The following is a 13,395-nucleotide window of genomic DNA, read 5'->3' on the forward strand; positions in this document are numbered from 1 at the left end:
TAATAAACGATATATTTTAAACGTTACGTTTAGCGTTATTCGTTTATTTTTAAACTCAAATTTAGAAAATATTTCGTTCAATTATTGTATTTTATAAAAATTTTAAACTTTTATTAATAGTTAATTGCTAATAAATTAAAATTATATGAGATTGAAGTCTTTATATGAGGCAGATTCAGTAATAAAACGTTATATTCCAGTCATTGCGTTTACCGTGTTAGACCAGCTGGTGTGCTCTGGTACCTAACGACACGTGAAACGTGCAAATATAACGACTGGTATGATGAGCTGTTGCTTGCTGTAAAAGATGCTATAAACAAGATATCTATAACTCTCACATTCTCTGACCATTAACCTCTCACATTATTGGAATATTGATGGCAACTCTAGGAGTTTTCATTTTAATTCTATTTTCATAAACCCAGTGTTCAGAATATGTTGCATTATATACATATAATTAATGTACTATACAAATTTTGCTTATCCTATATTCTACTTACTTACTTCTATGTAGGAAAAACAATATACTAGAGCTTACCATTTTACGCTTTTAAGGTTATATGTATGTCAGTACTACACACTCCCATCACTATATTTGGATGAGATGATCGTTTCCCGTTTTCTGCCGCGATAACACAGTCTATATGCCCCCATTCCCCTACATACCGCGAGTAAATAGTTATCTTTGTCCCACCTGTTCTCCATCTATCTATCAATCATCCTCAACCCTAGATCTGTAAATTAGAATTTTCTTTATTACCAGAGCACTTTTTCATGTGTTTGAAGTGTTCTTTCAGAATTTTTAGTATTGTGTATACTAAATTCAAATATTTGACATTAATGTTTTCATAACACTCTGAAATATGACGTATATCATATTAATGTCATGGAAATGATCGTTGCAAACAAAAACTTAATGTTTGGGCCTTGGGAAAAAATGTATAAAAATGTCTTGCAAAAGTATTGTTTTTACATGTTTATTAAAAAGACACGAATAAAAGGTGAGAAACATTTCTTTATCAAATTAAAATCACCATCATTTCTTTTAACTCGATAATTATAAGAATATTAAAAGTTAAAAACTGATAATTATTTAATATTTTAAAAATTTAAAATGCTTTGTTCATGATTGGAAACAAATTTACTTGTTAAAATGGTGTTGTTAGAATAATATACAATACACTAACATTGTAACAATAGTGGTAATGTCCCATAATTTCTGGCCAATTCTAATTAAAAATTAGTACACAAGCAATACTTTACATATTGCTTGGTTGAGTTCTTCTCCAATAAAAAGGATAATTTCTCAAAAAAATGAAAGATTTTAAGAACTTGACTATCCTCATATGCACTAAATCACGAAATGATGCTAATTTACAAAATATATTTTCAACAAGATATTGATTATAAATTAGTGTCTAGTCAAACGCATTGAGCTCCTGTTGTATTTTTAAATCTGCCATCGACCATAGATAGTAATCAATTATTAACGACCAATTTAGTGCTTTTTAAAAAAATCCTGGTATATTTTGAAGCTGACTGAAATAATCTGTACGAATTAGAATGGTCACTATAATTTAACTTTCTATTGGGTGAGACTAGCTAAATAGTTTATCCAAGCAATATATAAGTTCATTTTAAATCCATAAGACATTGACACTACAACTGGTAAAACGAAATATTTACTACTTGGATAAATTCTCCACCTATAAAACGTTTACTCTCAATACTAATACAAATGTTCTAGGTAGTGGCAATTTGTGTTTGTGAACGATTTCACTGTAAGGTATTTCAAAATACAAACCAATATTTTAATATTCAAACATTTTAAAGGTTTAATTTGATTATTTCAACACATTTCTTTTATAAATATTAACATTACAAAATGTGAGCAATATAAAGTTTGTAAAATTACTGCTAATATATCAGTTGTCATCCATTACACGTCCAAACATTTTCAGAACATTTAAGTATTTCAATATTTTGAGTAGTGGTAGAATGTGTTATAACCTATTCGTTTCACTGAAATTTGGTATTTTGGTTTATAACAATTATTGTACATCTTTGTATGAGTAAAAATATTGATATAGCTTTAAACCGGTAATCCTGAGTGGGTTTTAATCAACACTATGGTATAAGGATATATAGTTTACATTATAATTTTAATTATACCAGTCTCCAGGATCAACATTTATTTTACCATGAAATAACGAGGAACTTCAATGACGCACAGTCAAAACCCCATGCATTGATATGTCACTTTATTAAAATAATTCCTTTCTATGTAGAAATGAATTTCATACAAAGCTGGTTTAAAGATTAATTTAGTCTTGAGGAATTTTCGGAAACAGAGACACATACAGAGAAACAGAAGAGGAATGTTGCTAAAACTCTTATTCTTCATAAACAATATACAACATTTCATGTTTTTAGCTCCATTCGTTCACGTTCAAGATGACGTTCAAGATGACGTTCAGAAAAATTCTCTTGAAGGATACCCACCATCATTGAATTTTATCTCGTCGGCTGAGCGTTAGCAAAGTTTAATCATGTGATGGAGGATTTCATTTATGTCAGTATGACTGTTCACAGGATATGTGAAACACGAACTGACAATAGACTTGAAAACTTTCCATAAGGCTTCATTTCAAAATAAAAAACACTGGATTGAGTGTAACCATTTTAAATTTGTATTTGTGTATGCCACTCCATCGGAATGGGCTGAATGTTAGCAAATCTCTTTACATTGGTCTCATGGGTAACCAAGATTGCAACGAGGAAATAGCAGAATAAATAACTTTGTAAACAAACTGACTATAACCACATGACATTTTAACATGTGACATATTAGTACATGTAGATTATTCATACAGAAATGTGAAAAAATAATATAGTGAAAGCAAATCTTAAGAGTTGCTGACACGATCTAATTTCAGCGCCCTCTTGTGTGGTAATAGCCTTTCTACCTCACAGGAACGTTTTATTTGTAATCACTGCTCTAAAAACCTAAGTAGTAAACAAAACTGTGAGCATGTGGCAATAAGTGTCAATAAAGCTCATTTACATTCCTTAATACTTGACATTCCAGATAGACAAGATTAATTTCTATTACAATTCATGGCCAAATATGGAAATTCGGCCGCGCGTCATACAAGCTTTTTAACACAATTTATTGTTGTCTCCTATTAAGTATTTAAAATCTGTCTGTATGGTGTATGTCAAGACGTCTTGAGTATGAAATGAGCCAGAGGTATGCAATTTACTTAGCATGGTGTACTTCTTCCATCTATATAAACAAAGTAGGATTACGCCACACCACGTGTCGCACATTAAGCTTCGCTGAGATTGCAGTTTAAAATTCCATAGTCGGTGTCTCATTTCATTTTTTCCTTGCGGATAGTCAGACAGGCAATAATACAGAAAATAACTTTATTATTCATTTTACAAAAGGGATATTATGTCTACCTACTTAGTGATAGACTTCAATGACGCTCAGCCAAGGTCCATAATTGGTCCATAACTATGCATTATCGTAGAATTGATACGTATGTATCAATACGTATGTATAAATAAAGTTTTATGCTCAATTTAAAGTCTACAGATTAAATCTATCTTTGCACATTATACATTTCGATTTTCAAATTCGTTCAGTTGGGATTATTTGTAACGTTTAAATAATGAGATTAAGATACCAAATGATGATGTGTGTGTTGGGGATATAGTTATTAAAATATCTTGATTGTATTCAGTCAGTTTACAAAGTTTGGTTAATTTATGATTTTTTCATTTCCATTATGGTTACCTACCAGACCAGTGTAAATACGTTAGTTATCTCAGCCAAATCTCTTGGAACTACACTTATCAAGTATTCATTGTCAAGTATTCATTTTAGCCAGGTCATTTATATTCAAGCAAATAACTATTTTTTTAGGAGTAAAAATAATAGCATCCTTCGGAAAAATTCTGCAATCCTGTGTAATTCTGGAAATAACCAATTACTACTTAACGATGGCTTCTATTGAACATTTCACGACACAAAATTATAATTAATTATAAACAAAATTATAATTTCAAACTGCCATAATCACCCATAGAGTCTATCACCTCGTTTACTTTGATTTTTGTGTTTATTATCTTCCTGGATAGTTTTATCCGTTTAAAAATTATAAATAATCCTGTAGATTAGCAATTCTAGAAAAAATTCAGAAAATATTTCCACTCCTTAACGCCAACAGTTGTTGATGTTATGAATTGTTTGTAAAACGCTGTGATTTTAAAAGAAAAACTTTCTTTAAATACCTGGAAAACCATGATATGCACTTTTAACTGTTATTACAACCACCCTCCAACCCATATCCTACAACTGTGGCAAACTTTATTTAATAATAAAGATATAAATAATTTATTATTCAAGCTCCATATGTCTGTACTTGCTTCCTTCTTAACATACAGGGTGAGTCAGAAATATGGTATAATATTTTAAGACGTGATTTTAGAGCTAAAAATAGGAAAATAAATTATATAAAGGTAGGTCCGGAAACGCTCCATTAGTGAGTAATGTCTGGCGAAAGATTCTGCTTTGTTTTCAGTTCACCTGTTGAAATTAAGTGATTCTGAAATGTTTTGTTCTTACATTTTATCTCATATAAGGTGGATTTATAAGGAAAATCACCGGAAAGATCAAATAAAACCACTCTAGAAGTTGTAGTATGAACAGTTTTTGAGAAAAAGTATGAAATTTGCCTAAAATCTAATAACAAAAATACCTTCTTAAATGCTTGTTGTACAATAACATTGTAAAATACCAATACACAAATTGTTTTTCCTAATACAAATTGTAGAAAATTTAATTCTGAAAATAACCACAATAAGCACAGTTAATTAAATGTGTAAAGAAGTTATGAAATTGACTCCTCACGTATTACACTACGCACCAAACTTTTGCTGTTTTATAATAAGGAATGAGTATCTGATTGGTAACAGCTGGTGAAAAACAAACATATTTTTAGTTCAATATTTTAATTTTAAATACAATAAACATATCTACAATCGCTTTAAATCTCACCGGAAGATTAAAGATGATGCTCAAAACGACCTGCGTTGTTTAAAATGCACGCTTTCTTCTCATCGAGTTTCGGACCCGTTCAAAAACTCCAGGTGTCTGCTTAATGGTTTCTATTCCATTAGAAATGTTTAATCGGAGTTCTTGAATGGTATCTATTGGGGAAGAGTAAACTAATGTTTTTAAAGTCCCCTAAGATAAAAGTCCAAAGGATTTAAGGCCGATGATCTTGCTGGCAATGAAACTGGCCACCTCGGCCTATCCATTGATTTGTGAAACTCTCATTTAGGTTTCCACGAACAGCCAGAGAGTAGTTCGCAGGTGCCCCGTCATGCATAAATCACATGTTTTGGCGTAAATGCAGAGGTACATCATCAAGCAGGTTAGGTAGCTCGTCTCTTAAAAAGTTCAAGTACACCACGCCATTAAGCCTGGGAGGAAGCAAGAATATGACTTAATGATCTGCTAAGATTCCAGCCCAAACATTTACTCAAAACTGATGTTGTGGCCGATTAGGTTTGATAGCATGAGGATTCCGGTCTGCCCAAGTCTGGTTGTTATGGAAGTTAATGATAGCTGTTCTTGTAAAGTGAGCCTCATCGGTAAACAAAATTGTATTTAAAAAGTTTGGATCAGCACATTTTCCCAGAAGCCATGGACAAAAAGCAACACGGGGAGCGTAATCTTGTGGCAAAAGGGTTTGGACATGCTGGCAGTGGTATGGGTGTAACTGGTACTCGTGTAGTATTCTCCGAATACTAGATTGGCTGGCATTGAACTGTAGTGACAATTGTCTAGTGCTCTTTTCAGGATAATTAGAAATTTCATTAAAAACCAACTCTTCTAATTCAACAGTCCTACATGATCGGGCGATGCCTGCATTACTATGCTCCGAAGACTTCAAAGAACCTGTTTCTCAGACAGGCGTTGATGAATAGTGGAAAAAAAATCTTACGTTTGGACACCTGCGGTTAGGAAAGTTCTCTTGATACAGACGTCTTGCTGCAGTACTATTGTAGTGTCCCAAACCATACATTAAATGCATATCTGCTAATTCAGAGGTTGAATACACATGAATATTAACTTCCATTTTTAATACATGAAACACATCACACAAAATCACTAGTAAAATGGATGAAAATAACTAGTTAAAATACTTAACACAAACACACAGTATCTTTACAGTTTGTTATTTTGTTCAAAATAGAGGTGACATATGTCATCTAATAATAAACGCCCAGCTGATTATGTATTATTTAGAAATATTTATAAACATCTGTTGTTTAAAAGATTAATTATTACCAGCTGTTACCAATCAGATACTCATTCCTTATTATAAAACAGCAAACGTTTGCTGTGTAGTTTAATACGTGAGGAGTCAATTTCATAACTACTTTACACATTTAGTTAACTTTGCTTATTATAGTTGTTTTCTGAATTAAATTCTCTACAATCCATATTAGGAAAAGCAATTAGTTTATTGGTCGTTTAACAATATTATTGGAGATCAAACATTTAAGAAGGTATTTTTTGTTATTAGATTTTTGGCAAATTTCATACTTTTTCTCAAAAACTGTTCACACTACAATCTTTAGAGTGATTTATTTGATTTTTTCAGGTAATTTTCCTTATAAATCCACCTTATTTGAGTTAAAATGTAAGAACAAAACATTTCAGAATCACTTAATTTCAGCAGGTGAACAGAAAACAAAGCAGAATCTTTCGCCGGACATTACTCACTAATGGAGCGTTTCCGGTCCTACCTTTATATAAGATTTTCTTCTTATTTTTAGCTCTACAATCACGTATTAAAAATATTTTACCATATTTCTGACTCACCCTGTATATGAGGAAAGAAATGGATTTAAAATTATGAAATTTGATTTATAAATTATAAAAATACGATATGTAAATCTTTAATGCCGGGTGTCTTTAAAGCCCCCAACCTCCTATTAACGTTCTTATGAATAGATATAGAGTGACTTATTTTGGGAAATGTTTTCTATGACAAACTGAGGAGTCTCTTTTGAGGTATGAAAATGTTTGACCCTCCCCTTTCAACAAATCAGACAACATTGAGACAGTTACTGGATGAGTCTCACATACTGACTGGTAAACAACAAGAGATGACATTGCAAAACCAGCTGGTATTGGTATTCCCAGGACTTATTAATGGGCGTATTAAGAACGGTGTGGAACATGGGTACAGCAAAAGAGTTGAAATGAACATCCATATAAATTCGTAATTAAATAAAATAAAAAAAAAATTATAATGCTTCTTTCTATACTAAGAAGAAAATTAACTACCATTTCTATCGCCACTAAGATTACTAGTTTCTCACACAGGTATGGACTTTTGGAATTTTACATGAACTAATGACTCAAGTAAAATTAAAACAAAACCCAGTAGCCTATGTGATAAAGAAGTGTGAACAAAGTAATATATTCCAAGCTCCTCTGTCATCATCTCCACTCCTTCCCCAACCGGCACTAGGATGTTGGTAATGACCATTCCCTTCACCCCCCCCCCACTATTTTACGACATTTTAAATGTGTAAATTATAAGGCGGTAATGTTGGTAATGGAGAACCGTCCCCTCCCTCAAGCTACTTTTTATGTAGTGTGCTTGTAATGTCCCAGAACGATGAAGCAATTTACCATTTTTTGTGAAGCAATGACACATAGTGTACAAATGTCGCTACTAATTTTGTATGCAATAGCCAGGTTTTTATCTTATCAGTAAAAAGGCTGGTAATTTTTCAGAAGAAAATCTAAAATTAGAGCATAGGTTTACATGATCATCAAATAAAATGTCTGTTTTATAACACAATACCGCAGAATGGACCCAAAACGTTCATCCTATCTAATAACATGGCGGCGTTTTAAGTTTTCTCATAAATTAAGAAAATTTGTATTACTGATTGTGTTGTAGACAAAAATGCCTTTAATTTGATTGATTTTGACCTTGATCTCAATCTATGCTCTAATTTAAGATTATATTCTGACTCTTTGTAGCCCGTCACTCAACAAATAAGATTGTTTTTGATAAAATTGATACTCATAGGTCTCATTTCTTTCCAAGAAATCGTTATAAAAACTATTTAAAAGTACCGGGACATTTGACGCACACCATATAGGTAAAATCCATCAGTACTAAAAAAACGCTATAATCACAATATTAATATCAAAACATATGAATTGTAAAACTTGTCAAGACATTAGTGCAACCTACCTCTCGATGGACTTGAAATAAAAATGTCTCTATGTAAGCCTGTCCGCACGATATCTCGTAAAATGCTTGTTACAGATTTTAAACCGGTTAAGATGCTTCGATGACATAAATCGGGAGGTACACACGAAGCGATACATGACACCTGATATGGTATACCATTGGCTGGGAGCTGGAAAGATTATCGCTGGAAGACCTTCATATACATATGTCTGTCTCTCTGCATGATATGCCGATAAAAGGCTTGAACTTTTCCATGAAGTTTTTTTATATATAGGCGACACTTAATTGAGTACAACCATTTGAAATTTCATAGGATATAGTGACATATATAGCATTGCAAAATGAGCTATAAAATTGAAATTTTTCAGGCGACATCAGCGAGGCTTGTTACGCGACAAGTAGTGAAGCGTTTGCCTACCTTGTACGTATTTAAAATGGGTTTAAATATTTTTTTCCTTATAAGAGCGCAAAGTTTTTACAATTTGGTAGTATTCTTTTCAAATATTATTGATAAAATCTGTACCGTTTTGCAATTATTTCCGAATTTATAAATCTAACTCTATAAACAGGATATTCAGAATTAAAAACTTTAATCAATATGTTTACATGCAGCCAAAGCTCGTAAAATACACGAGCATATGAACACTTTTATTTGTCATTTTCAATTTTAACGAACACTCTTAAACCTCATTGAAAATTGCTACTCCTCATTTAGATGATAACTACGTGAGTATACTTAACTTAAAAATTGAATCTATATTCTTAGACGTGTTAGATTGGGATACAAAGAACGGAAGCGAGATACAAGTAAAATTCAATAACAACCGCGAACACCTTTGCAAAGCGGCGCCGCATAACTGACTGTATACAAAGGTGAACCGGAGTCCCACAAGGTTCAACTTTTGAGGCGATTACATTTCCATTGCAAACACGAAAGGGTGTTGAATACTGATATCCTGTAAGGGAAACTCGCTTCATATAAAGCGTTCTCCCTTTTTTCCAAAATGTATACTAATAAGCTGCAATACTATATTATATTGAACATATTACGAAATATTATAAAATATTATTAAGCTTTGACAACTTTGACTATTTACTTGGCAGTACGTATTAAGTGTGTTACACAATTGATTCTTGGACCCTAGACCCAGTAAGGATATATAAATGGATACACACTTTGTGAATTACACATTATTTAATTTAGCAATTCAGTTACGAAAATGTGTATTCAATTATTAACTAAATTACAATCCCAAATTAATTGGTGCAAGATACTGTTATTGCATGCATACATTATTTTACTAATTTTTATGGATAAACTTTTTTATTTTAACAATATTAAGATTCTTTATTAAATTAAAAGAAAGCTAGAAAACTGTTATATGTAGTATGGCAGATATTTTTATTGTATGATAAATTAAAATAATTTAAGTTTTTTTGCTCAAAAATATTGCAAATTTGTTTCATATATTGTATTAAATATGCAAATAAATGTTTTAAAGATATTATTGTTTATCAAAGTAATGAATTTATTAGTATATCGACAAGACTGTTTTCGTGGACTTCTTTATATTTATACCATCATATATAAACCATTGGTTTTCCAGTGGTAAAAAGTTAACTCATTACATCTTAAGTTCATATACACATCTCAAATTATTAGGGTTCATATTGTGTAATTAAACATAATAAAAAATCACAGCTTGTTTGAATTCTAAGATTGTTACAATATACTTCGTTACTTTATGTTTTCATAAATATATACTCAATGTTAATACTGTTGCTATTGTGTACGATTTTAGGGGATTGAAATCTGTCATGCATACTTTTCATAGGTTATCAATCCTTCATGTGTTGTCTTTTAGTCTTTTAAAGAAATTCCACAGCTTACATGTGGAAAGCACACAACTAACTTACTTTTGTAAAAGGAAAATTGTTTTAAGTAAAATTTGGGTGCAGTAAAAACAAATATTTATTAGTGAAATGCTTCATACTCGGCTGGTTTCATGAAATAAATCGTACTAATGAATATACCCACCATTAATAATTATGAGTGTTTAAAAAAGAGTTTGGGTCCGTAAAGTAGTAAGGCTAATGATAAATATTGAGAAATCTTCTGCACATAATTACAAATGGTGTTTACTCAACACTTAATAACACAGGCCAACGAAAAATTTTTTTGTGAAAACTTTTTTTACTTTAATAGCTGATTTTTATAGATTTTTATGTGCTGAATCCAAATCTGGCCTTAGTTTTTTTGTATCACCCATAGTTTTTCTGCAATTTTGGGTTTTTATGTAGTATATACATTTTTATGTAGTTTTCTTATGTAGTATAAATACGGTATATGGTGAAAATTAATGAAACACTATGTTACATCATTAATTATGAATATATTAATACAATAGGTTACTTGAAAGAGTTATACATGTGGTATAATACAGGTTCCATTAGTCCATCTGGGATTGGTTTGTATTTTCTTTCCCTCTTTTCTTTGAAACTTCTTGTGTAGCTTTTTCTACGATGAGTCGCCTGCTGAACTTCTCTGTGAAGTGACCAACAGTAGTCCCCCATCATGTTAGTGTTTCCAGCGGCCCTGATTAGCGTTTTTTCCATCAGTTTAATGTCCTGGTGAAAACGCTCTCCTTGCTCCTCACTTACATCGCCCAAGTTTTCCGGGAAGTAATCAAGATGACTGTTCAGGAAGTGAACTTTCAGGCTCATCAAACATCCTAACTTTTTAAAGTTCTTTAACATGTTAGCAACAATAGCAACATATTCTGGATCTTTTTTATTCCCCAAGAAACTTGGTAACCACTTGCTTGAATGACACCCATGCTTCTTTCTCATTTGAGGTCATTGTCGATTCAAAGTTAAGGTCTAACATCATTTTTCTAATGTCTGGTCCGACAAAGACGCCTTCTTTCAGTTTAGCTTCTGAAAGGTGTGGAAACTTTAGGCAGAGATACATGAAACATGGCCCATCTTTAGGCAAAGCCTTGACAAAACTGTTTTCATGAGGCCTAACTTTATGTGAAGAGGTGGTAGGAGCACTTTTTTTGGATCTACGAGGTTTTTGCGAAGAATGTTCTTTTCACCTGGTTTTAAAGATTCCCTAGCAGACCAGTTCTTTTTGCACCAATGTTGATCTCTAGCCCTACTGTCCCATTCACACAAGAAAACATGAAAACTTGGTAAAACCACCTTGTTGACCAAGTAGCATACATGTTACTTTTAAATCACCACATATCATCCAACCATGATCACAATAGCCTATTTTATTCAGCACTATTTCTAGGTTTTTCATAGCTTTCTTTCATGTGTACAGAATGACCAACAGGTATAGATGCGTACTGGTTTCCATTGTGTAATAAAACAGCCTTTTAAACTTCTTTTGGATGAGTCAATGAACAGCCTCCAGTCTTCCTTTTTGTACTCAACAACAAATTCATTCATCAGACCTGGAATGTCTGTACAGTACACACCAAATCACCATCTTGTTCAAAAAACTTTGAAAATTGTTTGCTCTCTCTTTCTATACACATAAATGCTGGTTCCAGCACCCAACAAGTTCTTTTCTTTTAGTCTAGAGCCAAGCAATTCAGCTTTTTCTTTTAGTTAAGCCTAGATCCCTAACCAAGTCATTAAGTTCAATCTGAGTAAACAATTTAGGCTCTACATTTTCTGTAATACATCGAAATTCTTCATCATCTTGTTCATCTAACTCAGATTCTACATCATAAGATGGTTCAGTTTGAATGGAATCCAAATCATCTGGAGGTTCAGGGACCGGCAAATCTTGACCGTGTTTCACTGGTCGGATGGCAGACATAAGGTTAGGGTAGCTTATTACCTTCTTATTTTTTGAGTTGTGACCAGTTACATCAACACTGCAAAAGTAACAATCATCAGAATGATTTCTTGGCTCTCTCCATATCATAGGAACAGCAAATTTGAAGGATTTTTTTCTCCTTTTTTGACCATTTTCTTAGATCTTCAACACATACATAACACATGACCTTATGTGGCGCCCAATATTTATCCTGATCTCCAAGTAAAGTTCCAAAGTATGATCGATAAATTCTTTTTCACAAAGTCCGTAATGTTTCTTTGGTTGTTTTTTAATCACCAAACTCACCACAAATATAACAAAAACTGTCAACAGAGTTTTTACAAACCGCGGTTAGACATTGTGTTGAGCACGTGTAACAAAAACCGTGAAAGTGTGAGGTTAGATTGACAGTAAACAAACATCAGCTGTTAACGTTTCAAATGGAATCTACCTTTTTTGATCTTTTAGTGTGTTTCAGCAGTGCTACCAACACAATTTAAGTCCATTACCTCTACTTTTTTGATTATATTCAAACTCTGTAGAAATCGCTTAGTTAAAAAAATGTTACTTCAAAATGTGAAGAAATTGTGGGTGATACAGCTTTTTTTAAGCATCATATTTGGATTTCAGCGACCTAAAAAACATTAGAATAAGGTATTTTTAGTAAAAAAGTTTTTTCATCGTTATAATTCTTTAGCTAAACTGAAGTTGAAAACTTTAAAAACTTTCACCTATCATTTTTTAAGTTGAAATTATCTATCATACGGAAGTAAATTATAAACAAGCAGACATTTACTATAGCAGCCTACACCAAAATAGTTAGATAGTGTATTTTACGTTTAAATACCCTAGCCCCCCTTTCACCCAACGCTTAACACGGTTGCTAGTTTTACTGTATGGAAATATAACTGATCCGTATCAACGTCAGGGAACAGTTCATGGCTATCTGCGATTTGCCAACACCGCCTTAAAAGTCTATTTTGACTATTGCCAAACTATTTTGCGATGGACTTCTCTTTTCGAATACTTCTCTGTCTATCGTTTTATAAGAGTACTCGAATGAGTGCATGATAATTTTTTCTGTAAATGTAATGTTAATATGCATTACGAAAGAAAATAATATATTTTTCTAGAAATTTTTGAAGTAAAACCGAAGTCTTGGGTGTTGTATTTTGAGTCTGAATTAGAAATAGAGCTGGTTCAACTCCTGTCTGTATCCTTGCACTTTTTTCTTATCAGTATTAGCGTAGTAAAACTACTGTCGTATAC

This window comes from Homalodisca vitripennis, chromosome 4 (assembly GCF_021130785.1).
Source record: "Homalodisca vitripennis isolate AUS2020 chromosome 4, UT_GWSS_2.1, whole genome shotgun sequence".
Lineage (NCBI taxonomy): Eukaryota > Metazoa > Arthropoda > Insecta > Hemiptera > Cicadellidae > Homalodisca > Homalodisca vitripennis.